Source organism: Chrysochloris asiatica, unplaced genomic scaffold (assembly GCF_000296735.1).
Source record: "Chrysochloris asiatica unplaced genomic scaffold, ChrAsi1.0 scaffold00006, whole genome shotgun sequence".
NCBI lineage: Eukaryota > Metazoa > Chordata > Mammalia > Afrosoricida > Chrysochloridae > Chrysochloris > Chrysochloris asiatica.
The window spans coordinates 22,265,630-22,292,844 of record NW_006408524.1 but is presented as its reverse complement, the minus strand read 5'-3'; positions in this window follow the sequence as shown (position 1 = coordinate 22,292,844).

The window sequence follows — 27,215 nt, the reverse complement described above, 5'->3', positions numbered from 1 at the left end:
AGAGAGAGAGAGAGAGAGAGAGAGAGAGAGAGAGAGAAAGAGAGAGTCCTGGTGTGGCGCTGTGGGCTAATACGTCAGACTGCAAAGTCATTTGAACTTAAAGCTCACCAGCTGCTCCTTGGGAACCCTATACAGGGTTGCTATGGGTCAAAATTGACTCGACGGCACTGAACAACAACAACAACATATAGTCTGACGTATTAGCCCACAGCGCCACATCAGGTATATATATATGTGGTGAAGATGATTTGAAAATTTTAAAAATATATATATGGAGTCCTGGTGTAGCACTGTGGGCTAATGCATTGGGCTACAAAGTTGTTCGAACCACAAAGTCGATGGTTCAAGCTTACCAGCCTCTCCTTGGAAACCCTATACAGGGTAACTATGGGTTGGAAACAACTCGACACTTATACACACACACACACACATACACACATATATATATTTATATATATACCCATGTGCAGAGAAAAGGAGCTCTGGTAGCATAGTAGTTATAAATTTGGCTGCTAACCTCAAGGTCAGCAGTTCGAAACTACCAGCTGTTCCGCAAGAGAAAGATGAGGCTTTCTGATCCAGTAAAGATTTACAGCCTCGGAAACCCTATAAGGGGTCGCTATGAGTCGGAATAACTCCACGGCACATAACTCCTATGTTAATAGAAACCAATTTGTTTTATTGAATGTGTGCGGTATTTATGTAATTAACAAGCAAACATGCAAATAGATGTGACTGAGGGCTATATTTATTAAAATTTTAAAATAGGCATGTATTCTTTGAGGTAACTTAATTATATTAGCATTCTATTTGAATCTAATCAGTTAACTAAGTTTTAAAATTATGGTATGTGGAGTAAATTACTTTTCAGAAAGTGTGACTGACAGAAAATTGTAGAGAAGCAACAAGTACAGAGATGTAGCCTTTAACAATCTGAAAAAATGTATCGTTTCTATAATCTCTCACAGAACAACTCTCGATTCTGGCATTTTCCACCCAACTTGGAGCCATCATTGTTGTTCTTAAGTGCCATCGAGTCAGTTCTGACTCATGGCAACTCTATATAGGATTTTAAAGGAGTGGCTGGCTGGTGGGTTTGAACCGCCGACCGTGTGAACCACAGCCCAGTGCTTATCCTACAGAGTCACACCAGGAACCATCATGGTCTGTAGACTTTACTTGGGGTTGTTGTTGTTAAGTGCCATCGAGTTGGTTCTGACTCACAGAGATTCTATGCACAACAGAAGAAAACACTGCCCAGTCCTGCCCTGTCCTCACGCTTGTTACTTGCGAGTCCATTGCTGCTGTCACTGTGTCAATTACATGGGGGGAGGGGAGGGTCTTTCTCATTTTCACTGACCCATATTTTTCATTTGACCAAGCATGATGATTACCTTTCCCAGGGACTGATCTCTCCTGACATGTCCAAAGTACAAGAGATGGAGTCTCATCATTCTTGCTTCTTAAAAAGCATTCTGGATTTACTTCTACCAAGAAAGATTTGTTAGCTCTTCCGACAGTCAACATTCTTCCCCAACACCATGCCTCAGTTCTTCTTCAGTCTTCTTTGTTCATTGTGCAAATTTCACGTGCATATGCCATGGCTTGGGTTAGGTGCATTTTAGTCCTCAAATGGACATCTATTTTTTAACACTTCAAAGAGGTCTTTTGTGGCAGATTTGTCTAAAACAACATCTCTTTTGATTTCATGACTGCTGCTTCTATGAATGTTGATAGTGGATTCAAGCAAAATGAAATCTTTGACCACTTCAGTCTTTTCTCTACTTATCACTATGTTACTTATTGGTATTGGTCAAGTTGTGAGGATTCTTGTTTTCTTTACATGGAGGTGCAAGATAAATAGAAGGCTGCAGTCTTGGATCTTCATCAGTATTTAAAGTCCTTTTCACTTCCCATAAGCAAAGTTCTTCTATTTGCATATTGCAGGGTGTTAGTGAGTCTTTCTCCAATCCTGATGCCACACTCTTCTTCATATAGGGCAGCTTCTTGGAGTATTTGCTTAGCATACAGATAGAATTAGTACTGTGAGAAGATACACACCTGGTGCACTGCTTTCCTGATTTTAAATCATTCAATATCCGCTTGTTCTCTTCAAATGACTGCCTCTTGGCCTATGCACAGGTTCCTCGTAAGCACAATGAAGTGTTCTGGAGAGCCCATTCTTCACAATGTTATCTGTAATTTGTTATGATCCATATAGTAGAAGGCCTTTGAGTAGTCAATAAAAAGTAAACATCTATCGGGAATTCTCTACTTTTAGCCAAGATCCATCTGATGTCAACAATGATATCTCTTGTTTCATGGCCTCTTCTGAAACTGGCTTGAATTTTTGGCAGCTCCCTCTCAATGTACTGCTACAACAAATTTTGGATTATCTTCAGCAAAATTTTCCTTGCATGTGATACTTATGATATTGCTTGATAATTTCCTCGTTCTGTTGGGTTATCTACTATGGAATGGGCACACATATGGGTCTCTCTTCCAATAAGCTGGCCAGTTGTCTTCCAAATTTCTTGGAATAGATGAGTGAGCATTTCCAGTTTGTTTAAACATTTTAATTTGTATTCTGTCAATACCTGGAGGCTTGCTTTTCACCAATGCCTTCAGTGTAGCTTGGACTTCTCCCTTTAATGCCAACGATTCTTGATTATATGCTACCTCTTGAAATGGTTGAACATCAACCACTTCTTTCTGGTACAGTGACTCTGTGAATTCCTTCTATCATCTTTTAATGCTTACTGCATCATTACATATTTTGCCTATAAAATCCTTGAGTATTACAATTTGTTGTTAAGTGCCGTCGAGTCAGTTCCAACCCATAGCGACCCTGTACAGGGTTTCCGAGGATGTAAATCTTTACAGGAGTAGAAAGACTCATCTTTCTCCCGCGGAGTGGCTGGTAGTTTCGAACTGCTGACCTTAAGGTTTGCAGCCCGATTCGTAACCACTGCACTACCAGAGCTTGAGGCTTGATTATTTTCTTCTGTTCTTTCAGCTTGAGAAATACTGAACATGTTCTTCCCATTTGGTTGTCTAACTCCAGGCCTTTGCACATTTCGTTATATTACTTTACTTTGTCTTCTTGAACTGTTCTTTGAAATTTTCTGTCCAGATCTTTTTCTTCCTCATTTCTTCCAGTTGCTTTAGCTTCTCTAAGCAAGTTTCAGAGTCTCTTTAAGGGGATCTGCTGGGCTAGTTAAATTCAAGGCAGAGAGGTCAGCCCACAAGGTTATGGCTATTATTTTTGGTGATTCCTGTGGGATAATCTTGATAGATTTTTCTTGACGGACACAGGACCATCACAGGAGTTTATTAGGAAGAAGTTTTAAGAAAATGGAAAACTGCCGTGGTGAGAAAAGACCAGAAAAATTGCTCCATGAAATTGGTTCCCATCCCACAATGTACCTGTTCGTTCTTTGAGGGGAGTGAGGCCTGTCCTGTGAGAATTCTCTTATGAAATTTTTACTCCATCCAATTTACAGCCCTGATCATACCCCTTTAGACTTCTTTTTGTTCCCCAAACTCAAAGAACATTTAAAAAGGACACAATTTGAGTCTCTTGAGGTTGCCTCCCTCAAAAAACCCCCTGCCATTTTGGTGTGGTATAAATCCAAGAGCATAGAATTCTTTGGAGAATGGTTAAAGAGATAGAAATCCCCCTTTCAGAAGTGCATAGGTCTAAATGTAGGATGTGTTTGTTCAGAAGCCATAGTGTCACCACATTATCGCAGTTTGACAAAAAAAAAACAAAACAAAACTCTTTCAAAAAGAGATTCTTGAAGAGTTCTTTTGGCAAATCAATAAAACATTTGAATGTAATAAACAATCTCAATCGATCAATGTTTACATTTAAATTTCAGTATTTTACTTTATCTTACCACAGACACTTTAGACTTTGCAGGTGACACAATTTCACTCTGCTATGTTGTACAAAAGGATCTTAACAGTACACCAGGAATTAGCACAATGTGTGCAGGTAGGTGTTATCACTTGTTAAGCTGAACAGATGAGAACAGAGGCAAAACCAAATCTTCCCAAGCCTCAAGGCTACAGAGGAAAGATCACCTACAATTCCCACATTTGTTGTGAGTGTGCTTGCCAGCATATCCTTTCAATCTAGAATTGCATCATTTAAATAAGTCTGAAGCTAATTACATTTCATCGCTATCAAAAAGCTATTTTTAGATGTCAAAAGTACACGGGGAGTCGAGCTACCCGAGTTCTGCAGAATGTGAACATTCAGTGCCTCTCTTTTCAAAAGAAATTGCCCCATGTAAAAGGCACACTGGATTGTTCTATTGTTTGCCCTAAGGAGGGGACTTCCTGATTTTTTTTTTTCATTTTTATTAAGTGGTTTCTAAGCTAAAAAGGAAACATCAAATGGACTTTAATTTCAAGTCTATGAATTGAGATCTAACTTGCTTTCCCCACAGCTATGTCCCTCTTGCCCCAACATCATCTTCCCCTCTCCCAGTGCTGTCTCTTGTCTTTGATCTGGCTCATCATGACCCTTCTGAAGTGGTGTGCTTATTTGTGTATGCTCTTTTGCTTTTGTTTCTCAGTCGGATTTCTCTTTCTCCTTCCTGGTTGTAATTTTGATGTAGAAGAGAAACTGCTGGGAGAGAAAGTAGCATACAGAGCAGAGGTAGTGTGGTTAACCACTGTCATTGACTAGGTATGGAACATCTGAGATCATAAAGGACAGAATATTTCAAGCGTCTCTTCCAAGTAATTGACTTCTCCCTCAATGGCATCTCCCTGGGAAGGGGACACAGTCCCTGACTGATAACTAGGAAACCAGTGTTGGCAGCCAGTTCTGCCCAGAACAAGCAGTCGCCGTGAACGAGTTAATTTCCTTTGGCCTCGGTTTCCAGGGCTCCTAGAGAGAGATGGGCTGTATAAATCTTCTAAGGTCTCCAGTTCTCTGATCCCAGGCATATCCATTGTTCATGAGAACTTGACCTTTTGGTCTCTCTCAGTCTGACCTGACATACTTTCTTTTTTTTTTTTTTTTTTAAGTTTTTTTTTGTTGTGAATTGAGTATAGTTTCCATGGGAGAACATTAGTTTTGCACTCATCCTATCATATTTCATTTCATTGAAATTATTACAGTCCCCTTCATGCATTATCATTCAACAATATTTGCTTCTATTCACTGTTATTATTTTTTTTTAATGTACACCAAAACACTCAGGAACATATAATCATTCAGACACCCGAGGGTATACCCTGTAAGCCTACCTCCTGGCTGCCAGCACACAGCCCCTCTCCCTCCATGAATCTAGAGTCCTCAGCTGCTTCATCTCTCCATGTCATCATCTCTGCCTCCATCTCTGGTGTCGCCGCTTCTCTGGATAGGGTAGGGTCCCACACTCTGCTCCCGCTCTGCTCCCTTGATGGTCTCTTGTTCCTGGACATTACACTACTTTTTAAACAACCTTTTCAATCACCTACATATACAGGCCAGTCCTGCTCTCCATATCCATGGTTTCTTGAACATGTTCCACATATTCCTGTCTTTATGTCTTTGATAATTGTTCTGTATGTAATGCCTTCTACCCTCAATTCTTCTCTGCATATTAAAATTATACCTTTTTTGTGGCTCTGAGATTCTTAGAACTTCTCTTATGGAATCTTCAATATTTCACAACCTACTACATGCTGTTGACTATACATTTGTTGGTTTGCACCAAACGAGTTTGTAAATTCATGGAGGATAGGAACTGTGTTTCATTCATTCACTGTCTATGGACTCTCTCCAATGAATAATTGGGCTAATACAATGTGGTAAGCATTTCTTTAAAGAGGAAAACAAAACCCAAAGAGATTCACTTAAGCCAACACATACATTGTCTGCACCTGGCTCTTTGGGACAAGACAAGATGGAGTTACTCCAGAGGGGACAAATGAATAGGAATAGTCTCTGTCTTCAAGAAGCTTAAGAAATAATAGTATTAATATCTTCCACTTGATGTATCAGATCCCTTACATGCATACATAGTAAAAATCTTAGAGGAGTCCCTGGCTGGTACAAACAGTTAATGTGCTTAGCTACTTACTAAAAGATTAGTGGTTTGACTCCACCCACAGACACCTCAGGAGAAAGGTCTGGTGACCTTTGAGAAAGCAGTCCTTGCAAGCCCATGGAACATAGTTCTGCTTTTGCTACATGGGGGTTACCATGAATTACAGTCAACTCGATAGCACCTTGTTTTACTTATTTATTTACAGTTCTTAGGACAACCCTTCAAGGGAAGTATCAGGAAATATCATCATTCCCCTTTTTTTATTTATTGATGGAAAAGATGATACCCAGAAAGTTAGACTTCCCAAGGCCACATAGCTGGTAAGTGCACGGCTGGCTTCAGAATCTGTGCTAATTGTAGCATGTCTCATCGCCCCTCTTGTAGGGTGCTTATGACAAAGACTGGCTCCCCCTGAGCACTTGCTCTGTGTTCTCATCTCCAAGACTTTGTTTATGCTGTTCAGGCTGCCTAGAATGTTCTTCCCCTTCACACATCTCAGCTCGTGGAAGTACTTACATGCTTCAAACACTTCTCAGGTGACATCTCCTTCCTGAAACTTTTGCTGCCTCTCCTTGTGGATGCGAGCTCTCCCTCTTCCAGCTGGGCCCTAATAATGTACACCTCAGTGAAATGAATTCCTTAATGCCAACCTCATCTGTTTCCCATTAGAAAGGTGAGAACATCTAATGAAATGGCAGTTGTCCTCTGACAGATGGAAAATTCTGTTCCATTCCATAAGCATTGATTTGAGCCCCATGTGGAGGTCTGGTACTGGCACGCCTGTAGAAATGCACAGAGGAAGACTTTCCCAATGTTTGAACAACTCCTGTTTTACAGAAGAAGAGGCAGTGGTGACACCATAGTGAGCTCATCGTCTGGGATTAATACTCATTGAGAAAAGTACTTCTTGCTTTGGGCAGAGGCAGAGAGGTTCCCAGACTTCTGGTGTCCCTTTCCTGGTCCTGGTCCTGGTCCACACAGCCTGGACGGGTCTTGGAGACCAGCACCAGGGTGGAGCTGAAAGTCTCAGAGAAACTCAATTTGCTGGGAACTGCTGAACCAAACTACATTTCTTAAAAGAGTATCAGAACTTCTTCCCTCCACATTTTGAGGAGTTAAGGGCCAAAGGGAGTCCTGATGTGGTGCTGTGGGTTAATGTGCTGGACTGCAAAGTCAGTTTGAACTGTAATGTTGACAATTCAAGCTCACCAGCTGCTCCTCAGAAACCCTATACAGGGTCACTATGGATCAGAACAGACTTGATGACACTTAACAACAACAAAGAGTCAAAGGAAGGTCATTCTTGACCTGGTTTATATTCATTGACCCTCATGTTAATAGGTGGTAAGTTTCATCCATGGAATATCATCTTTCAAAGAGGTCATTGGAGCAAATCTTTGGAGATACTGTGAATTTAAAGGGGAATATGACCCAGCTGTGACCAAAAACTAGGAATATGGTAGCTCCATACAATAAGCATCAAACTACAAACTATAGGTCCATGGTTTGAGGCCACCAGCTTCTCAACATGAGAAAGATGAGAATTTCTATTCCCTCAAAGATTTAAAAGCCTTGGAAACCCTATACAAGGTCGCGATGAGTCAGAACCAACTTGATGGCGCTTAACAATGACAACTTGGCCAAAAGCAAGCTCACGAAGCAAATGTACAATGTCACACATCACTTGGAAGTCATGGTAGACATGTGCACAGAATGCTGTCAGAGACTTCACAGAATTAGTGACATCTTTGCTGGCGCTTGAGAGATGAATGGTTCCACCACTAAGAAGGGCCATGTGGGCCATCAGATGTCCTCAGGAAGAGGGAATAGCAAGTGTAGACATAAAAGGAGACAGAGTAGCATGGAGCTGGGAGGATACAAGCCTGAGATACAGGAAGAACAGAATGGAGAATTCTGTTACAATTATTGCTGCTATTTATGTAAGTAAGTTAACCAAAGATGCCAGAGTAGGCATCTTCTACCTATTATATGATACATGATCCTTCTGTGAGTGCCTCCTTCCTCCCCTCTCCATCATTTGTGAAAGCTGCTGCCCAGCACCCCTTTGTCCTGCTCACACTCTTCCCCCAGCCTCTGTCTGGCCTGCTCCCTAAGACAAGTTTGCCAGAAGGATGCAAAATGCTATGCTGCATGGTTGCAAGGGCATCATGTACTTAGACCACTATGTTATTGCCTCCAGTAGCCATTCCTTCCTTCCCACTTCTACTATGGTGACCTCAGTTCGAATCCCACATCTTACCCAGATTACCAGTGTGGGCCTTAAAAGAAATTGTCATCAAGTTGACTCTAACTTATGGTGAGCCCATCTGTGTTAAAATAAAACTGTGCCCCTTAGGGTTCTCAATGGTTCATTTCTTGGAAGTAAATTGTCACACTTTTCCTCCTCTGAGTCTCTGGGAGGACTTGAACCTCTAACCATTTGATTAGCATTAGAGCATGTTAACCATTTATACTACCCAAAGGTCTACTGATGAATTAATTCACAAATAAATTCTTAAATAAAATTTCTAACTTTCCTAAATAAAATGACATTGTATATTCATGACTACAATTCTATAGGAGATGTATTGGATTAGAAGTGCTTTCTTCCTAATTCTTAAATGGTCAAAGGTTCTTTGATAATAGCATTGTTGTTGTTGTTAAGTGCCGTCTAGTCGGTTCCGACCCATAGCGACCCTGTACAAGGTTTCCGAGGGTGTAAATCTTTACGGGAGTAGAAAGCCTCATCTTTCTCCCGCGGAGCAGCTGGTAGTTTCAAACTGCTGACCTTCAGGTTCGCAGCCCGATTCGTAACCACTACATGATAATAGCATAAGAGAGTTAAATTCCTGGAAAACTAACCTAGTCATGTGTCTGTCACCAGTGTTAAGTCTCTTTCTGTCTGATCTGTCTTTTGGACCACTGCCAGCTGCCTTTACCTGTTTGATCACAGATGCTTGGTGGTTTTCAGATTCTGAATCTGTTTTGCTGATCATACCACTCTCCATTGCCTTCTCTGGGAGGAGGACTGTACCAACTGTTGTTCTCTGAATATTTCCTTTGTCCAGTAGTTCCCAAACCTAAGTGCTTCAAGGAATCGACTGGAATCTTGCTTAAAAGTTTCTCTGCTTCCACATTGAGGGATATTGCTGCTGTTGTTAGGTGTCATTGTGCCCGTTCCGACTCAGCAACCCTGTGTACAATAGAATGAAACACTGCCCTTTTCTGCATTATCTTCAGTTACGTGTGAGCCCATTAATGCTGCCCCTCTATCAGTCCTTCTCATTAAGGTCTTCCTCTTTTTTGTTGACTCTCCACTTTGCCAAACATGATGTCCTTCTCTAGGGACTCATCCTTCCTTATAATATGTTCAAAGTATGTGAGATGAAGTCTTGCTATCCTCCTTTCTGAGGAGCAACCTGGCTGTACTTCTTCCAAAACAGATTGGCTGTACTTCTTCCAAAACAGATTGGTTTGTTCTTCTGACAGTTCATAATACTTTCAATATTCTTCTCCAACACCATAATTCAAATGCAATAATTCTGCATTATTGATTGTCCAACTTTCACATACATATGAGGCAATTGAAAATACCTTGATGTGGATCAGTTGTACCTTAGTCCTCAAAGTGATATCTTTGCTTTTTAACACTTTAAAGACGTCTTTTGCAACAAATTTATCTAATGCAATTAGTGTTGACTATGGGTCCAAGCAAAATGAAGTCTTGGACAACTTCAGTCTTTTCGCCGATGATCAGGATATTATTTATTGGCCCAGTTGTGAAGAGTTTAGTTTTCTTGATGCTAAGGTGAAGTCCATATTGAAGTCTACAGTCTTTGATCTTCATCGGTAAATATTTCAAGTCCTCCCTGCTTTCAGCAAGCAACATACCATCTACATATTGCAGGTTGTTAATGAGTCTTCCTCAATCCTGATGCCACATTTTTCTTCATATAATGCAGTTTTTCAGATTATGGTGGTGTGTTCCACAATCAGTACCTGATAGACTGATGATATTGAGCTTCTCCATCATTTCTTCCCACACAAGTAGTTAGTTTAATTCTTGTGTATTCCCTCTGACAAGATCCATGTGTTTGGTTGCCTTTTATGTTGTTAAAGACGGGTATGTGCAATGAATAAGTCATTGGTCTTGCAAAATTCTATCATGCCATCTCCAGCATTGTTTCATTTATCAAGGCCACGTATTCCATCTACTGATGATCTTTCCCTTTTGTTTCCAACTTTTACAGTCTGCCACCAGTAATTATCAATGTATCTCGATACGTACCAGTAAATTGAGGGTGGGACTCAGAATACTTCATGTTGGAAACTCTGGCCACATGACTGCACGGATGAGCTTAGGGCCTGGTTCAGGAACCATGTCCTTCCTGTCTCCATTCTTTAGTTCCCAGATCAGATACCACTCCGTCCTTGAAAAGTTCCATGACCCTGTTGTTGTTAAGTGCTGTCAAGCTGATTCTGACTCATAGCGACCCTGTTTAGGGTTTCCAAGCAGCAGCTGGTAAGCTTGAACCGCTAACCTTGTGGTTCAAACCGACTTTGAAGTCCAATGCTTTAATCCACAGCGCCACACCAGGACTCTTTCCTTGACTCTAGCAGCCAGAAATAATTTTATTTTCAATCCTAGAGGTTGGTCCTATGGCCCTTTGACTTTTCCTTGCTTGGTTATAAATTCCGCGAACGTCTACCAAAAGCACTTGTTGTTGAGTTGAGCCCAACTCATAGCCACCCTATAGGACGGTGTCGAACTGCCCCATAGGGTTTCCTATGCTGAATCCTTTACAGAAGCAGACTGCCACATCTTGATCCGTGTATTTGAAATACAGACTTTTCAGTTAGCAGTCAAGTGCTTAACTACTATACCACCTGTACTTTATTCATCCTGTGTATCTTCCAGTTTCCAGGAAACCAACTAATATAGAACAGGTGCTCAATGGAGAAATAGTTTGTACTCTAATCATCAAACAAAAATATTCATATAATACTTGAATTCATATATATAATATAATGAATTCATATAATTCATATAATTCACATATGTAATACTTTACATCTGCAAGAAAGAAGAAGAAATGCCTTAGGAATTGTTGTTGTTGTTAAGTGTTATTGAGATGTTTGTGACTCATAGTAACCCTGTATAGGGTTTCTGAGGAATGGTTAGTGGGTTTGAGCCACTGATCTTGTGGTTAGTAGTACAGTGCTTATCCTACAGCGCCATACCTGTACTTCACTTTAGGAATAGTAGTAGTGGATTAACTGTCTATAAGGAATCTCTGGGTCAGGTAAGCATTCAGTTTCTAACAGAAAGACTGGTAGTTCGAGTCTACTCAGAGATATATCAGAAGAAAGCTCTGGAGATCTTCTTCCAAAATACCAGTCTTTGAAAACTCTGTGGAGCACAGTTGTACTCATACACATGGATGAGCTAGAATGCACTGTACAGCAGTTAATTGATAAGTGTCTATAATCAACTCTCTCTTTTTTTTAAATTTAGAAATATGAATTTAAACCAGAAGTATATTTAGTTGTAAGTTATGCATATATATTTCTTTTTACTCTCTTGTCATGTGAAACGAGTGTAAGATATTTTGTTTTTAATGGTATCTGTGTTTCTAAGACTTTAGCAATGCATTTCTTTACATGGAATGTAAGGCTTATGATTTTATTGTTCATCTGAAACTATTTCATCTGTTAAATTGACTTTTGTTTGCCACCAGACGCACCAGTTAGTTCAGATTTCCATTATGAAACAATGATATCGGTTACAGCTTTTGTAACACCTGTATTGACACATGTCCAATTTTTGAATACCCTTTGATCCTCATTGCAAATGAAATTATATATCCATTACTAAAATTAGATAGGAGATGTATTGGATTAGAAGTGCTTTCTTCCTAATTCTTAAATGACCAGAATGTTTTTCTTTGATAATTCTATGAGAGTTGAAAAGAGTTTATGTTAGAGATAGGAGTTTAACCTAGTTCTGCTTCACCAGTGTAAGGTTTGCATGTTTGAAGGAACTGGGCAATACTGAAAGAAGTTTCTGACTTGGGAATGTACCTAAGATAAGAGATTTGCATGGATAATAAAGGCTACAAAAGTCCTCTGCCCGCCCCCTAAATTTACCAGTTCTCATAGAGCCAACTCATGTGTTTCAGAGTAGACTGTGTTTGTAGAAGTTTTTTGGAAGTAGATCCCTATGCTTTCGAAGTAGATTGAGGAGCATCTGGGTAGTCTCAAACCTACAACCTTTCAGTTAGCAGCCAAACATATTAATCATTTGTACCACTTAGGGATTCCAAAAGTCGTTTACAAATCATCAAGTATTTTGTACTAGGAAATCTGATTTCCTGTTAAATCACTACTATGTTTCTTGCTTGTTTATGTCCAGTACCATATGTGGGCTATGTCCAATACCATATGTGGGCTTTTCAGGGTTTTGTTTTTTTTTTGCTGGCCTTAACTGCCTTTGCTAATTAGCATACTTCTATTATATGTTCATTAAGGAGCTCTGGTAGTATAGTGGTTACAAATCGGGCTGCGAACCTTAAGTTCTACCAGAACTACCAGCTGTTCCACAGGAGAAAGATGAGGCTTTCTGCTGCTGTAAAGACTTACAGTCTCACAAACCCTGTACAGGGTTGCTAAGAGTTGGAACTGACTCCATGGCACATAACCACCAACCACCATTATATGTTCATTACAAACAAGGATAGCAGAAAGAAATGAAAATGTTACAATGAATTACCAAGCATCTGTTGTGTATCTACAGTTCAGAAGATTCTGCACCGGGTTGTGATTTGATAGAACACTCCTCCAATGTAACATCACAGAGGCCCAGACAAGACAGGCGTCAGGTGGCCCACCAGTGACCCCTTCACCTGTGCTGGCAGAGTACTTAGTGTGAGTGAGATTCATGGGAGGAGACACTCCAGATCTGCGGGGAGTCAAAAGGATCAGAAATACGGGAATGCTCTTTTCACTTAATGAGGATAACGTAGGGACCAGCTTCTTGGATTTTCTAAAACACAATTACTGACTGATGCTGTTAAATCATTAAGTTAGTTTATTTCTCTGCTCTGTCAAAACTCTTCAGAGCCTGCCACTCCTGCCCCCCTCCCCTTCCCCTGCCTATTCCTCCAGAGAAAGCTCCAAAGCCACACTGGCCTTCTCCAAGGGGCCCATGGCAGGTGTTGGGCACTGGAGTTTCCTCTAGATAGCTAGGGGTCTCATCTCCTGCCTCCTTCCAACCTTGCATCAAGGCCTCTCTTAACCATCCCATTAAATTTGTAACACTCACCAACATTCCCAACCTCTGTTCTAGATTTTTCCATAGATTTACCACCATTTAGCATTCTGTTTTATTCATGTATTTATTTCGTTGTCCATGGGTAATATGAAAGGGTAACATGCCTGTATGATAATAGAAAGATTGTAAAATGATAACAATCAGACCATTGTTGGGGGCTGTAATAGGGAATCCTTGTGTAATGCTGTAGGATAAGCACTGGACTGCTAAACACAAAGTCGGTAGTTCAAAACCCACCAGCTGCTCCTTGAAAACCCTATACGGGGTCACTGTGAGTCAGAACGCACTGGATGGTACTTAAAAACCAACAGGAACTAGAACCATAATATTTGTAAAGCACCTAGTACAGTGAGTAAATGCTAAACTGTTTTTAAGGTGAGTTTGTCTAGTGTTGATGCAGACTTTCAGATAGTATGAGTTAATGCGATCCACACATATTAGTAGTGTTTTGATAAACAGTGATCTCACTTTCTTTCCCCAACATAGTGTTTTGGGATTCAAATAAGGAGGAATGTGTCATCACCTATAAGCTGTGAATATTTATTTTTAGCTAAGACAGGGAAACTAAATTTAGGATATGTAAAGCTTTGTCATCGAAATAGAACACAATGATACATAATTTGAGACAACATAACACATGGCACGTGGCATTGATTTTCAAGCTACAAGCAATTAAAATCAGGGTGACAAAATAGTTTGTTCTATTAGTTTTTATTTTTTAAGGTATTTTTAATTTTGTATCGATTTCAGGAGTTTTGTATATAGTAGATGGGTTATATGAATGCATTACATTTAACCCTTAACATTTAATAACCCACTACATTTAACTGTCTCTCTTCCCCTTCCCTTCCCTTTCTTTCTTTTCTTCTGTTCCCATCCCTGTCTTGTCAGCTTGAGTGTGTGTTTTAGAGGCAGTATGGTGTGGCACTGTGGGTTAATGCGATGAACTGCAAAGTCCTTTTGAACTGCAAGGTCGGTAGTTCAAGCTCACCAGCTGCTCCTTGGAATCCCTATACAGGGTTGCTATGGGTCAGAACCGACTCAACGGCACTTAACAACAACAACAAATGACATAGGGTCAGTAGACCAAATAGTTGAAAATGATTTTGTAGACAGCCAAAGTGGAAGATTGGATCATTTAAGTTCAGAAAGGATCTTTTTTTTCATCTTTTGAAATCAATCTGTGAATTAGCCTTATTTCTCAAGCCTACCTTTTTTATATACCTTTTTTGTAAGTGGTTGTAGAGGAATTGACTGGTTTACTAACATAATTTCTTTTTTCTTTGTAGACCAAATTAATCTCAATCCTTTACTGAGGTGTACCTTCTGTAAGTTCTGAGTCTGTAATTGCTACTAGTGGTATGGAAAAACCAATTTCTAGAAACTGATCTAGTTAAATGCCATTGAATGCAATCAGAAGTTACTAAGCCTCTTACTTACTGGAACTTGCTTTCAAATGTAACTGAATTCAATTTACCTTTCTTTAGTATTTGCATTCCTGATTGCAGGAGCGGACATTTCTCAGTTAAAGCCTTCAGCCTTGTAATGGGCACATTTTTATTTCATTCTTCTTCACTTTGTGTGAACATCTTGGTTTGCCATTGAAGTGAGCTTTAACCACCGCCTTATCACCAGCTCCAGCTGCAGTTAGATGCTGCCACAAGATCTCTTCATTTCAGTGCCTAGGGTGTGTCAGCTGGTTTTTGGGGGGGAGGGGCGGATAGTAAATGAAACTGAACGCTGTGCTCAAGCCCCAAATGACTTGTCTATCTGTTTCAGAATCACATGATCATATGATGATGTGGGGACGCTTTATCAGGAATCAACCCGAAGTTTAGTGACTCATTCTCACATGGTTTCAGTGTTTCTTTTTTCACACTTAAACATTCAAAAAGAGGAAAAAAGCCATTTCTCATTCCTTCCCCTCGAACACAATTATGCGATTTTAACTTTCACCTTGTGGTTTTGAATTTATGTAATACAGCATGCCTCTAGGTGATTTAATTATGTTTCTGATCTCATCACAGAAAAAGTGGTGGAAGCAGGGGGAGGGGAAGCCTTTTATTCTCCAGTATCTTCTGCCAGAGGCTCGGAGATCATCTGTTCTAGGAGTTATTTTAAAGCTCATTTTCTATTCAGCATAAAATACAACTGGTACGGTACAGATGCTCTTCGCTAATCTTTTAAGACCTGACCATGTGAACTCCAGGAGAGGAGTACATGGTCAGTCCAGAGAGCTAATCCTGTAGTGTAAAAGGAGACATAACAGCCACACTCACCCTTAATGCAAGGCTTCCTGTTGTTGGTTGGTGTTGATAAGTGCTATCGAGTCAGTTCTGACCCATAGCGACCCTGTATAGGGTTTCCGAGGAGTGGCTGGTGAGTATGAACCACTGACCTGGCAGTTCAAACTGACCTTGTGGTCCAGCACATTAATCCATAGCACCACACCTCAGCGTTCGAAACTACCAGCTGTTCCATGGGAGAAAGATGAGGATTTTCTGCCTCGGAAACCCTGTACAGGGTCACTATGAGTCAGACTGACTCCATTATATGTAACCACCACCACCACCACCACACCAGGACTGGCTGTAGCAAGCGCCAATAACCAGACAACCATTCATTGTAAGTTCTGGCTGCAAAGACAGGAGTAGACACAAGGAAAGTAACAGACACGGTACTTTGTTTGGAACCAAAGCCATCTGGGTAGACATGCATTTTCCTTAAATACAAGTAACATCCTAAGTAAGAGCTTTTGGCAATGAAGACTGGGACTGCAAGTCACCTTGTCACTAGAAACGCCCCTACTTCCCCAGATGCTCAGATGCCCAACCTTGCTTTACTCACTTGCTGGCTTTGCATCCATCTGCTTGGATCACACCTAAGCACTGTGAGTGACCACCAAGCATCACAATACCATCTGCCAGAAAACTCTTTAAGTGTGGTCCAGCCCCGGTTTCCATTTGGCCAAACTACTCTGTGTGTGGATGTCACTGCTCCAGTGGACTGCTGTCACCTCCAAGTGTGTGTACAGCTGCACTCAGGGACTGTCTCACAGTAGTCTCCACTCCCCTTTTATATGTCCATCACCATAGCTCTGTTTTTCTTGTCCTGCATGCTCAACGGTTCTGACCATTCCCTCGCCTGCACCATCCCTTCATCTATGTGCTCTTTCCACTCGTCCGCGTTTCCACTCATTGCAGCTATAGCATATTTTTCTGCGCATAATGTTCCCACATAAATAATAATGATATGCCCATGTGTATATCATGTATACACATGGGCACATACACATGGGACTCCTGATGTGGCGCTGTGGGTTAATGTGCTTTACTGCAAAGTCGCTTTGAACCGTAAGGTTGGTAGTTCAAGCTCACCAGCTGCTCCTCGGAAACCCTATATGGGGTCGCTATGGGCCAGAATCAACTTGATGGCACTTAACAACAACAACAACATAAATGGATACATGGATAGACACACAGGCTGACTGGGTGTGGGAAGGTGATTGGGAGAATGCATGTAAATACATTTAGTCTTGACAGAAAATATTTGTACATGGGTATTTATCTTTGTTGCAAATATATCCAAGAATATGCTGAAACACACAAAGGCAGAATTATGAAAATTTCTTAGATATCATCCAACACCTTGAGGGAATGAATCTCTGAGCTGGGGACTTAGGACCAGTCTTGGGGGATACCAAAGTCAATTGGTGTAGCATAGTCCACAAAGGCAATGTTCTGCATCCTACCTGATGAGGAGCAAATGGGGTCTTTAAAGCTCGTGAGTGGCCATTTCAAGTGAAACTATTAGTCTCTCCCCATCCAGAGGAGAAAAAAAAAGAGTGATGAAAAACAAAGACGCATGGAAACAATTTGTCCAAATGAACTAATTGAATATGCAAACATCTGACTTCACACTCCTGAGACCTGGAGGGGACTAGATGGTACCCAGCTATTACTACCAACTGGTTACATTAGAAGGTCTGGGATTGGATAGAGTGGGGAAAAAAATGTGGAACAAAAGTCAAAATCCTCAAAAAGACCAGGCTTACTGCTAATAGAGTCTGGTGGAACCCCCAAGACTATGACCTTTAGTCACCCTTTGGGCTTGGGAATGATTTCAGCCCCATAACTCAATTTTCAGATATATGGGAAACAGTAACACTAGGGAGGTGCTGCACGCCTTGCCTTAGACTAATCAGCCATTTGAGGGCAAATGGGCAGAAAGAAGGAGGGAAAGAAGGAGAAATTTGAACTGGAAATACAGGAAGTGGGGTAAGTGATGTTACAATGTGAGGAATCCAGTCAATGAGATGCAGCAAAATGTGTATGAATTATTGAAAATAAAACTGATGGCCTGCTCTGGAAATCTTCATCAAAATCACAATGAAAAGTATTAACATATACATATACTTGAAGGAGTCCTGGTGTGGCGAGATCACCGGTTAATGCACTGAACTACAAGGTTGGCGGTACAAGCTCACCAGCTGCTCCTTGGAATCCCTGTACAGGGTTGCTACGAATCAGAACCGACTCAGTGCATTTAACAACAACAATGTATGTATATATATTACATATATGTTGTTGTTGTTGTTAAGTGCCGTCTAGTTGGTTCTGACCCATAGCCACCCTATATAGAGTTTCCGATGAGTGGCTGGTGAGCTTGAACCACTGACCTTGTGGTTCAAAGTGACTTTGCAGTCCAGTGCATTTACCCACAGCGCCACACCAGGACTCCATATTACATATATACATGTTAATAAAAGGGTAAGTAAAAAATTGTTCACACTCCAGTTATATTAAAATGCCCACCCACGTCCATGGCTGATAATAACATTGAGTGTATTCATGAAATTATTTTGTTGATTAGAAGAGTGACAGCAGATTATGTGACAAATTATTTGCAAATCAGGTCTGGCTCTGCATAGTATAATCCACGACAGACTTAGGTTTTGAAAAGTTTGTGTAAGAGGAGTACTGAAACAATTCACGGAAGACCATCAACAGAAGCATTTGGACATCTTCAAACAAAATTTGCACTCTAAGGAAGGTAAAGTTTCTTTAAAAAAATTGTTACTGGTGACCAGAGCCTCACTAAGAGCATTACTAAGAACCTGAGAGTCAATGGCAGAGTATGGAATGGAAACATCCTCAATTACTGACCAAGAAAAAGTTCAAAAGCCAACCCTCAGCTGGAAAATTGATGCTTACGGTTTTCTGGGATTCTCAAGGGCAAGTATTGGAAGGCCATCAGGAAAAAGGTTCAACAATCAACAGTGCTCATTACAGTGAAATGCTCGCTGAAGAGCTGAAGCCTAAACTTCAGATTAAACACTGAGGACTACTATCCAAGGACGCTGTGGTCTTACATAACAATGCACGTCTTCACACCTCTGCTCACACTGTTGACACTCTGCAAAAACTTGATTTTGAGGTGTTAAAGTATCCTCACTATAGTTCTGATCTTGCTCCATCAGACTTTTACCTCTTTGGTCCCCTGAAAGCAGCCCTTAGAGGATGAATACTAAGTGAAGACAGTGGTGCATTCGTAGCTCACAGCTCAGCCTAAAACATTTTTAAATAAGGGAATACAGAAGCTTGTTGACAGATGGACATAGAGTATTGAAAAGCAGAGAGATTACGTTGAAAAATGATGTATTTGTCTTTTCTAAAAGTTGATTCAAATAAATACTACAGCCAGAGTAAGGATAATTTTTGACTCACTCTAGTGTGTGTGTGTGTGTGTGTGTGTGTGTGTGCGCGCGCGCTATCAGCAAATGTCTGAGCTTCATTTTGCTAACACACGCACACACATATATTGTTATTAAGTGCCATGGAGTTAGTTCCATGTATTTTATGTATGTATGTATGTATGTATGTATGTATGTATGTATGTATGTATCTATTTATCTATCTATCTATCTATCATCTATCTATCTTTGTTGTTGTTAGGTGCCATTGAGTCAGGTCCGACACATAGTGACCCTGTGTACAATAGAATGAAACACCTCGCAGTCCTGTGCCATCCTTGTAATTGCTTCAGCTTCTTGTTCCTGCCATTGTGCAAATCTATCTATATAATACATGTTAAAAAAAAATTAGAACTCAGCCATAAGCTGGATCTGTATCTCAGTGTTTCGCTCTTACTGACCTTGGCCTTCAAGAGTCTGAGTTCAGTTTTCAGGTGAGCATTTTATTCAGCTTCATGATTTTCCAGCCTGGTATTCTGGATGCCAGACTTGATCCTTGGTCATTGTCCTTTGGTAATGTGGGAGATGGTTTCCCCCAGTAGCAGGAAAGGGAGGAACCAGAGCTTTGATTCCTCTCAACCCAGTGTCATTCTGATAAATTGAATTTATAGCTCTTTGGGAAGGGAATGAGAAATTAATCCCTAATTGATGAACTACTTTGCAATTGTATTCTACTTTCCTTCAAACACAGATAGGCTCCTCTGGGACAGTGATGTTAGGGCATGATTTTTTAATGCCGACATTTAGAAATTAACTCATTCTGAGAGAAACTGTGGGGAATGGTGAATCTTCTATCCACATTCACTCAGTTATTGATCATGACCGGTGACATGTCTTTAAGAACTGTCACTCTTAGCTGGATGTTTGCTTTTGGTTGGTCTTTTATATGCCATCTCTTTATTCTCCCAGACTGAGACACCTAGCAGCCTGCTCAAGGTTACATAGTCTATTTAATGACAGGGCTGGGGTTGGGTTGCCATTTGCATTGTAAACCACAACCCCCCTAAGTTGACCAAGCTCTGTCTTAATATCTTTCATATTATTTTCCAATCCATTGAGAGCAGCCTGTGAGGTGTATTATTACCTCTCACCTGGAGTATAAGGAGTTCTCGTAGCGTAGTGGGTTATAAGTTGGGCAGTAGTTTGAATCAACCAGCTGTTCCATGGGAGAAAGATTTACAGCCTTGGAAACCCTATACAGGCTCACTATGAATTGGAGCCTACTCCACAGCACACAGCCAACACGAGAGTATTGTAATTTCCTCCCAACAGTGCTCTATCTCCAGGTGTTCCCACCTCTTACCTTGAGAACCTGCTTACCTGCCCAGACCAATCTTCCTGAAGGACTACAAGGATCATACCTCTCCTTCACTTATATTTTCTAAGAATCCCTGAGTGGTGTAAATGTTGATGTGCTTGGATGCTAACCAAAAGTGGGTTCAAGCCCACTTGAAGTAACTCAGATGAAAGGTTTGTTCCTCTACTTAAAAAAATTGTTGCTGTTAAACACCATGGAGTTGGTTCTGACTTATAGTGATGCTGTATAGGGGTTCCTAGGAGCAGCTGGTGAGCTTGAACCGCTGATCTTACAGTCGGGCATATTAAGCCACAATACCACATTAGCCATTGAAAATCTTATGGAGCACAAATCTGCTCTTTTACACATGGAGTCGCCATGAACTGGAATGGACTGTACAGCAATGGTAACACAAATACAAAGGGATTTTTTTTTTCTCAAAAAATTTTCTCTCAGAAAGTAAGATTTTACAGTAAATCAAGAATATTTACAAAGTTTCCTGTCTTAACTAGTATTATGCAGATACTTTCTGTGAACTATAAAGAATTATTTGGTTACCGAGTCATAGTGACCCTATGTATAACAGAACACAACACTGTCGGGACCTGGGCCAGCCTCACACTCATTGCTAAGTTTGAGTCCATTGATGCTGCCACTGTACTAATACATCTCATTGGGGATCTTCCTCTCTTATTCCAACCTTCCACTTTACCAAACATGGTATCACTCTCCAGTGACTGGTCCTTGCTGACGATATGTCGAAAGTATGAGAGACAAAGTCTGGTCATCCTGGCCTCCAAGGATAACTCTGGCTGTAATTCTTCCAACTCAGATCTATTTGTTCTTTTGGCAGTCCATGGTACTTTCGATATTCACCTCCAGCACCATAACTCAAATGCATCAATTCTTTTATGGTCTTCCTTATTCACTATCCTAATTTTGCATGCTTATATGATTATTGAAAATACAATGGCTTGCATCAGGCACACCTTAGTCCACAAACTGACATCTTTGCTTTTCAACCCTTTAAAGTAGTCTTGTGCAGCAGATTTGCACAGTGCGATACATTGTATGATTTCTTGACTGCTGCTTCCATGATTGTTGATCCTAGCAAAATGAAGTCATTGACAACTTCAGTCTTTTCCCCATATATATGGATGTTATTTATTGGTCCAGTAGTGAGTATTTTTGTTTTCTTTACATTGAGGTGCAACCCATACTGGAGGCTATGATCTTTGATCTTCATCAATAAGTATTTTAAGTCCTCTTGGCTTTCAGCAAGCAAGATTTTATCATCTGCGTATCACAGGTTGTTAATGAGCCTTCCACTAACCCTGATACCACATTTTTCTTCATATAATCCAGCTTCTCTGATTTTTTTGTTCAGCATACAGATTGTATAATTATGGTGCGAGAATACAACCCTGGTGCACACCTTTCCTAATTTTAAACCATTCAGTGTTCCCTTGTTCTGTTTGAACAACTGCCTTGTGGTTTGTGGACAGGTTCCTCATTAGCACAATTAAGTGTTCCGGAATACTCATACTTCGTATTGTTGTCCATAGATTGTCATGATCCACACAATTGAAATCCTTTGTATAGTCAATAAAGCACAGGTAAACATCTTTCTGGCATTCTCTGCTTTCAGCCAAGATTCATCGGGCATCAGCAATGGTATCCCTCTCCACGTCCTTTTCTGAATCCAGCTTGAACATCTGGAAGTTCTCTGTCAATGTATGCTTGCAGCTGTTTCTGTATATTACCTTTAGTAAAAGTTTACTCACATGGGATATCAATGATACTGTCCAATGAATTCCGCATTCGGTCGATGCACCTCTTTTTGGAATGGGCACAAATACGGATCATTTCCACTCAGTTGGCCAGGTAGTTGTCTCCCAAATTTCTTGGCATAGATGAGTGAGTGCCTCCAGTGCCGCTTCACTTTGTTGAAGATTTCAATTTGTATTCCATCAATTCCTGATGTCTTGCTCTTTGCCAATGACTTCAATGCACCTTGGATTTCTTCTTCAGGATCATTGGCTCTTGATCATGTGCTACCTCTTGAAATGGTTGAACATTGACCATTTCTTTTCATACAATGATTCTATATATTCCTTCTATCTTCTTTTGATGCTTTCTTCATTATTAAGTATTTTGCCCATGGAATCCTTCAATACCATAAGTCGAAGTTTGAATTTTTTCTTCAGTTCCCTCACCTTGAGAAATGCTGAGTGTGTTCTTCCCTTTTGGTTTCTAATTCAAGGTCTTTGCACATTTTGTTATAATATTTGACTTTGTCTTCTTGAGCTGACCTTTGAAATTATCTGTTCAGCTCTTGTACCTCCTCACTCCTTCCATTTGCTTTAGCATCTTTACATTGTAGAGCAAGTTTCAGTGTCTCTTCTGACATCATTTGGCCTTTTCCTTCTTTCTTGTCTTCTCATTGACCTTTTGCTTTCTTCCTGTATGATGTTCTTGATGTCATCCCACAGCTCTTCTGGTCTTCGGTCTTTAGAGACTAATTCATCAAATCTGTTTTTCAGATGATCCCTAAATTCGGGTGGGATATGTCCAGGGCTGTAATTTGGCTCTCATGGATTTGTTTTAATTTTCTTTAGTGTCAGCCTGAACCTGCATATGAGCAATTGATGGTCTGTTCACAATTGATGGTCTGTTGCCCCCTGGCCTTGTTTTGGCTGATGATATGGAACTTTTCCACCGTCTCTCTTAAAAGATGTAGCCAGTTTGATTTCTGTATATTCCATGTGGTGAGGTCCATGTGTAGAGTCATCTTTTATGCTTTTTGAAAAAGGTAATTTCAATGAAGAATTCATTGGTCTTGCAAAATTCTATCATGTGATCTCTAGCATCATTTCTATCACCAAGGCCTTATTTTTCAAAATTACCAGAATTTCCTGAAATTACCTCGGATAAATACTATTTTGTTGTTGTTGTTAAGTGCCGTGGAGTCAGTTCCGACTCATAGCGACCCTGCACAGGGTTTCCGAGGCTGTAAATCTTTACAGGAGCAGAACGCCTCATCTTTCTCCCACGGAACCGCTGGTAGTTTCGAACTGCTGACCTTGCGGTTCACAGCCCGATTCGTAACCACTACGCTACCAGATAAATACTATAGAGGCCACCTAATGTAATGCATTTTTTAAAAATGTGAATTATGTGATAGTTTACATGGGAGAACGTTAGCTTTACATTCAACCTATTGTATATTGTTTCATTGCCATGGTTGCAATCCCCTGCATGCATCATTAACCAAGGATATACCCTGCAAGCCTTCTCCCCAGTCGTCAGCACACAGCCCCTCTCCCTCTCTGGGTCTGAAGTCCCCAGCTGCTTCATCTTTCCACGTCATCATCTCTGCCTCCATCTCTGGCGTCACTGTTTCTCTGAGTAGGATCCCGCTCTCCGCTCTTCTTCCTTGATTAACAGCTACTCATACTGTATTTGATTAAACCTCAGATACACAGTTTTTGTCAGCCAGGTCTTAGTCATGGTTAGAGCTACTTGGAGGTCCCAGGGACCTCCGTTACTACACTGCAGAGTTAATCACTTCGCTCCTTTTGCTACAAAACATTTACCTTTACATTATGGAATGCATTTTTTACAAAAGGAAGTAAATTTACAGTTTTAGTGCTTACTCCTGGCCTCACTGAAGTGCATGTTAATATTATTGCATATGAGCCATTTTAGGTCATTTTGAAAGGCAATGCAATAAGTGGTGATCATGAATACACATCTCTAGGCAATGAAATGCAAACTCTCCTAGTGCTGTATAGGAGTTCTGGTGCTGTATAAATGCCCAGTGTGATGAAGACAGACTTTCCAGCGACACCATCATAAACCTCCTCCAACAGTGTAAATGTTTGTAAACATGCTCCATAAATCTATGAAATGATTCAAAAAGTAGCTCTAACCATGACTAAGACCTGGCTGACAAAACCTGTGCAGCTGAGGTTTAATCAAATTGGCTTATAAAACGTGCGGATAAAAAAAGAGCAGTATTTCTGAATTTATCTGTGTAAATATGTGATGATGAATTTTCAAAAGTAGTATTGAATGACATCATTAATTCCAGCACTCAAATATTGTAAATGGACAGGTTACTTAATCTGCAACCTTGAATGTGTGGGGCTGCCTTAGCTTCATGCCTGAGCACTACGCTGCTCAGCTGTGGACCCTGCTGATAGGACACCTGCTGACCTTACTAGGGTGCATAACTGCTACTCATACTGCATAAGAAACCTCCTCAGAGGCAAAAACCTGCAATATTTTATTAGGCTCATGGCTTCTGTGGGCCTAGAATTCCGAAAGAGCACAGAGGGGACTGACAACCGTGCTCTACTCTATGGTTCCTGGGGCCTGTGCTAGGGAGAATCTTTATGATGAGGCTGAACTCATCCAGAGGTGTCTACACTCAAACCCAGTACTCAGTTTCCTCACAATATGGTGGCCTGTGGTGCTCAGATGTCTTACCTGGTGACTCAGAGATCCGAGCATAAACGTGCCTTTGAACAAGATGAAGGCTGAATTGTCTTTTCTGATGCTTAGTACCCACTGTTATTTCTATATATTCTGCCTGGAAGTCTGTCCAGATTCATGGAAAGGAAAACTAAACCCGATGTCTTGAATGGAGAAGTACCAATATCACCTTGTAGAAGATCCCATGGAGTGGGAAGCATGAAGGGGCTTCTAAAAGCTTGTTGAAAACTGGAATTTTTCCATGAGCTTTTTGAAGCCCCATCTTACTTCCACTAATTCCCCTATTGTTAGAGTCATTTGAAAAATAATAATAGTAGACTCTGTCTTAGGGAACTTTGGTAGGCCAACATCTAACAATAAGAGAAGACAGAAAACTTGAAGGAAGAATTACCTAAAGTTTTGTGGAGTTGGATAAGGTGTGGACAAGGGAGAAGTAGGCAATGGACATTTGGAAAAATAGTGAGGGAAACTAACTATAGAATTAATGAGAACTAGGCATGGTCCTATAAGATCAGCTCTGAAAGGGTCAGTGGTTCAAACCCACAAAACACTCCTTGGAAATCGTATACAGGGTCACTATGAGTCAGAACCAACTTGACAGCATACAGTTACAACAGAGTATTTCATGTGCTGAATACATAGGATTGTTATGAAAACATTTTAAAGAAATCATTAACTCTGCTTTGTGTCAGTCACAAAAATAACTCCCATAGGTAATACTTTAAAGTATTTTCTCTTCAGTAGACAAAAATAAGCTTTATTGCTTAAAGAGAGTTGAATGATAACTAGATTAGACAATTCAGAAGACAAAACGTAAATACAGTTGTTTTCTTTGGCTTGATTTTGTTACTAACCCCCTTTTTCCTTTGCCTAATTGTTTTTGCCAATGAAAAAGAATCCTCATTACTATAAAAAGCAAATTTGTTGCTGTTATTTGCTGTGGAGTTGGTTCCAACTCATAGTAGGTAGAATAAATAATTGGCCTTTAAAAAGATATTATTTCTCAGTAGAAAGTCAAACCATTGGGAAATGATAATAGAACTAAGGATTTCTCTCAAATTATAGTGACCTTAGGAAGGTGGAAAGCAGCTGTGTGGAAAACTCCACAGAACCAAAAGTCACACACAAACACAAACCCTGTCACTACCAAATTCAATTAATGGTACCCCAAAATAATAATCTTCCTTTTTTCCTAGACAAAAAATTGAAAAATCAATATTTGATCAAGTTATAAATTAAGGACCAGCTCTGGTAGCATAGTGGTTATGAATCGGGCTAAGAACTGCAAGGTCAGTAGTTCGAAACTACCAGCTGTTCCACGGGAGAAAGATGAGGCTTTCTGTTCCCATAAAGATTTACAGCCTCAGAAACTGTACAGGGTCGCTATGAGTCGGAACCAACTCCACGGCACATAACCACCACCACCATACTTCCTGTGCTGTAGGATAAGCATTGGACTAGTAATTGTAAGGTTGGTCGTTCAAATCCACCTACCACTCTTCAGAAACACTATTCAGGGTTACTAAGAGTCAGAACCCACTTGACAGCAGTTAGCAACACCACCATACTTTCTGAGAGCACTTTCACTTGGGCATGTCAAAGAGTGAGCAAAAAATTATTCAGAAGTGTGTGGTTGACTCATAGGCTCCAAGGCCACAGTGCCTGAGTTACAATCCAATCTCCTCTGTAGACTATCTGTGTGGTTTACCTATCTGGATCTCAGTTTCCTCATCTGTGTTACATTGGTAACAACCTCATAGAATTAAATGGTTTAACACATATAAAAGGATAAGCACTGTAGGATATGCACTGGACCAGAAGGTCGGTTTATACCACAAGTTCCAGTGGTTCAAACACACCAGCCGCTCCTTGGAAACCCTATACAGGGTCAACTAGGAGTCAGATCCAAGTCGACGGCACTTAACAACAACCACAACAGATGTAAAAGGAGCCCTGGTGGCGCAGTGATTACAAGTGCTCATCTGTTAACCCGAAAGTCAGAGTTTTGAAACCACTGGTCACTCTGTAGAAGGAAGATGTGGCGCTTCTGGGGAAATTGCAGCTTTGGAAACCTAAGGGGGCAGTTCAACTCTGTCCTATAACGTCGCTCTTCAGTCGGAATCAACAATTTTGTTTCCAACAACAGGTAATAGCTGTAAAGCACTTAGGACAGATCCCAGAACTTAGTCTGTGCTAAAACAGCAAAACATGTTGCCCTAGAGTTGATTTAGGCTTAGTGTTTGTCAGAGTAGAACTGTGCTCCATAGGGTCTTCAATGGCTAAGTCTCTCTC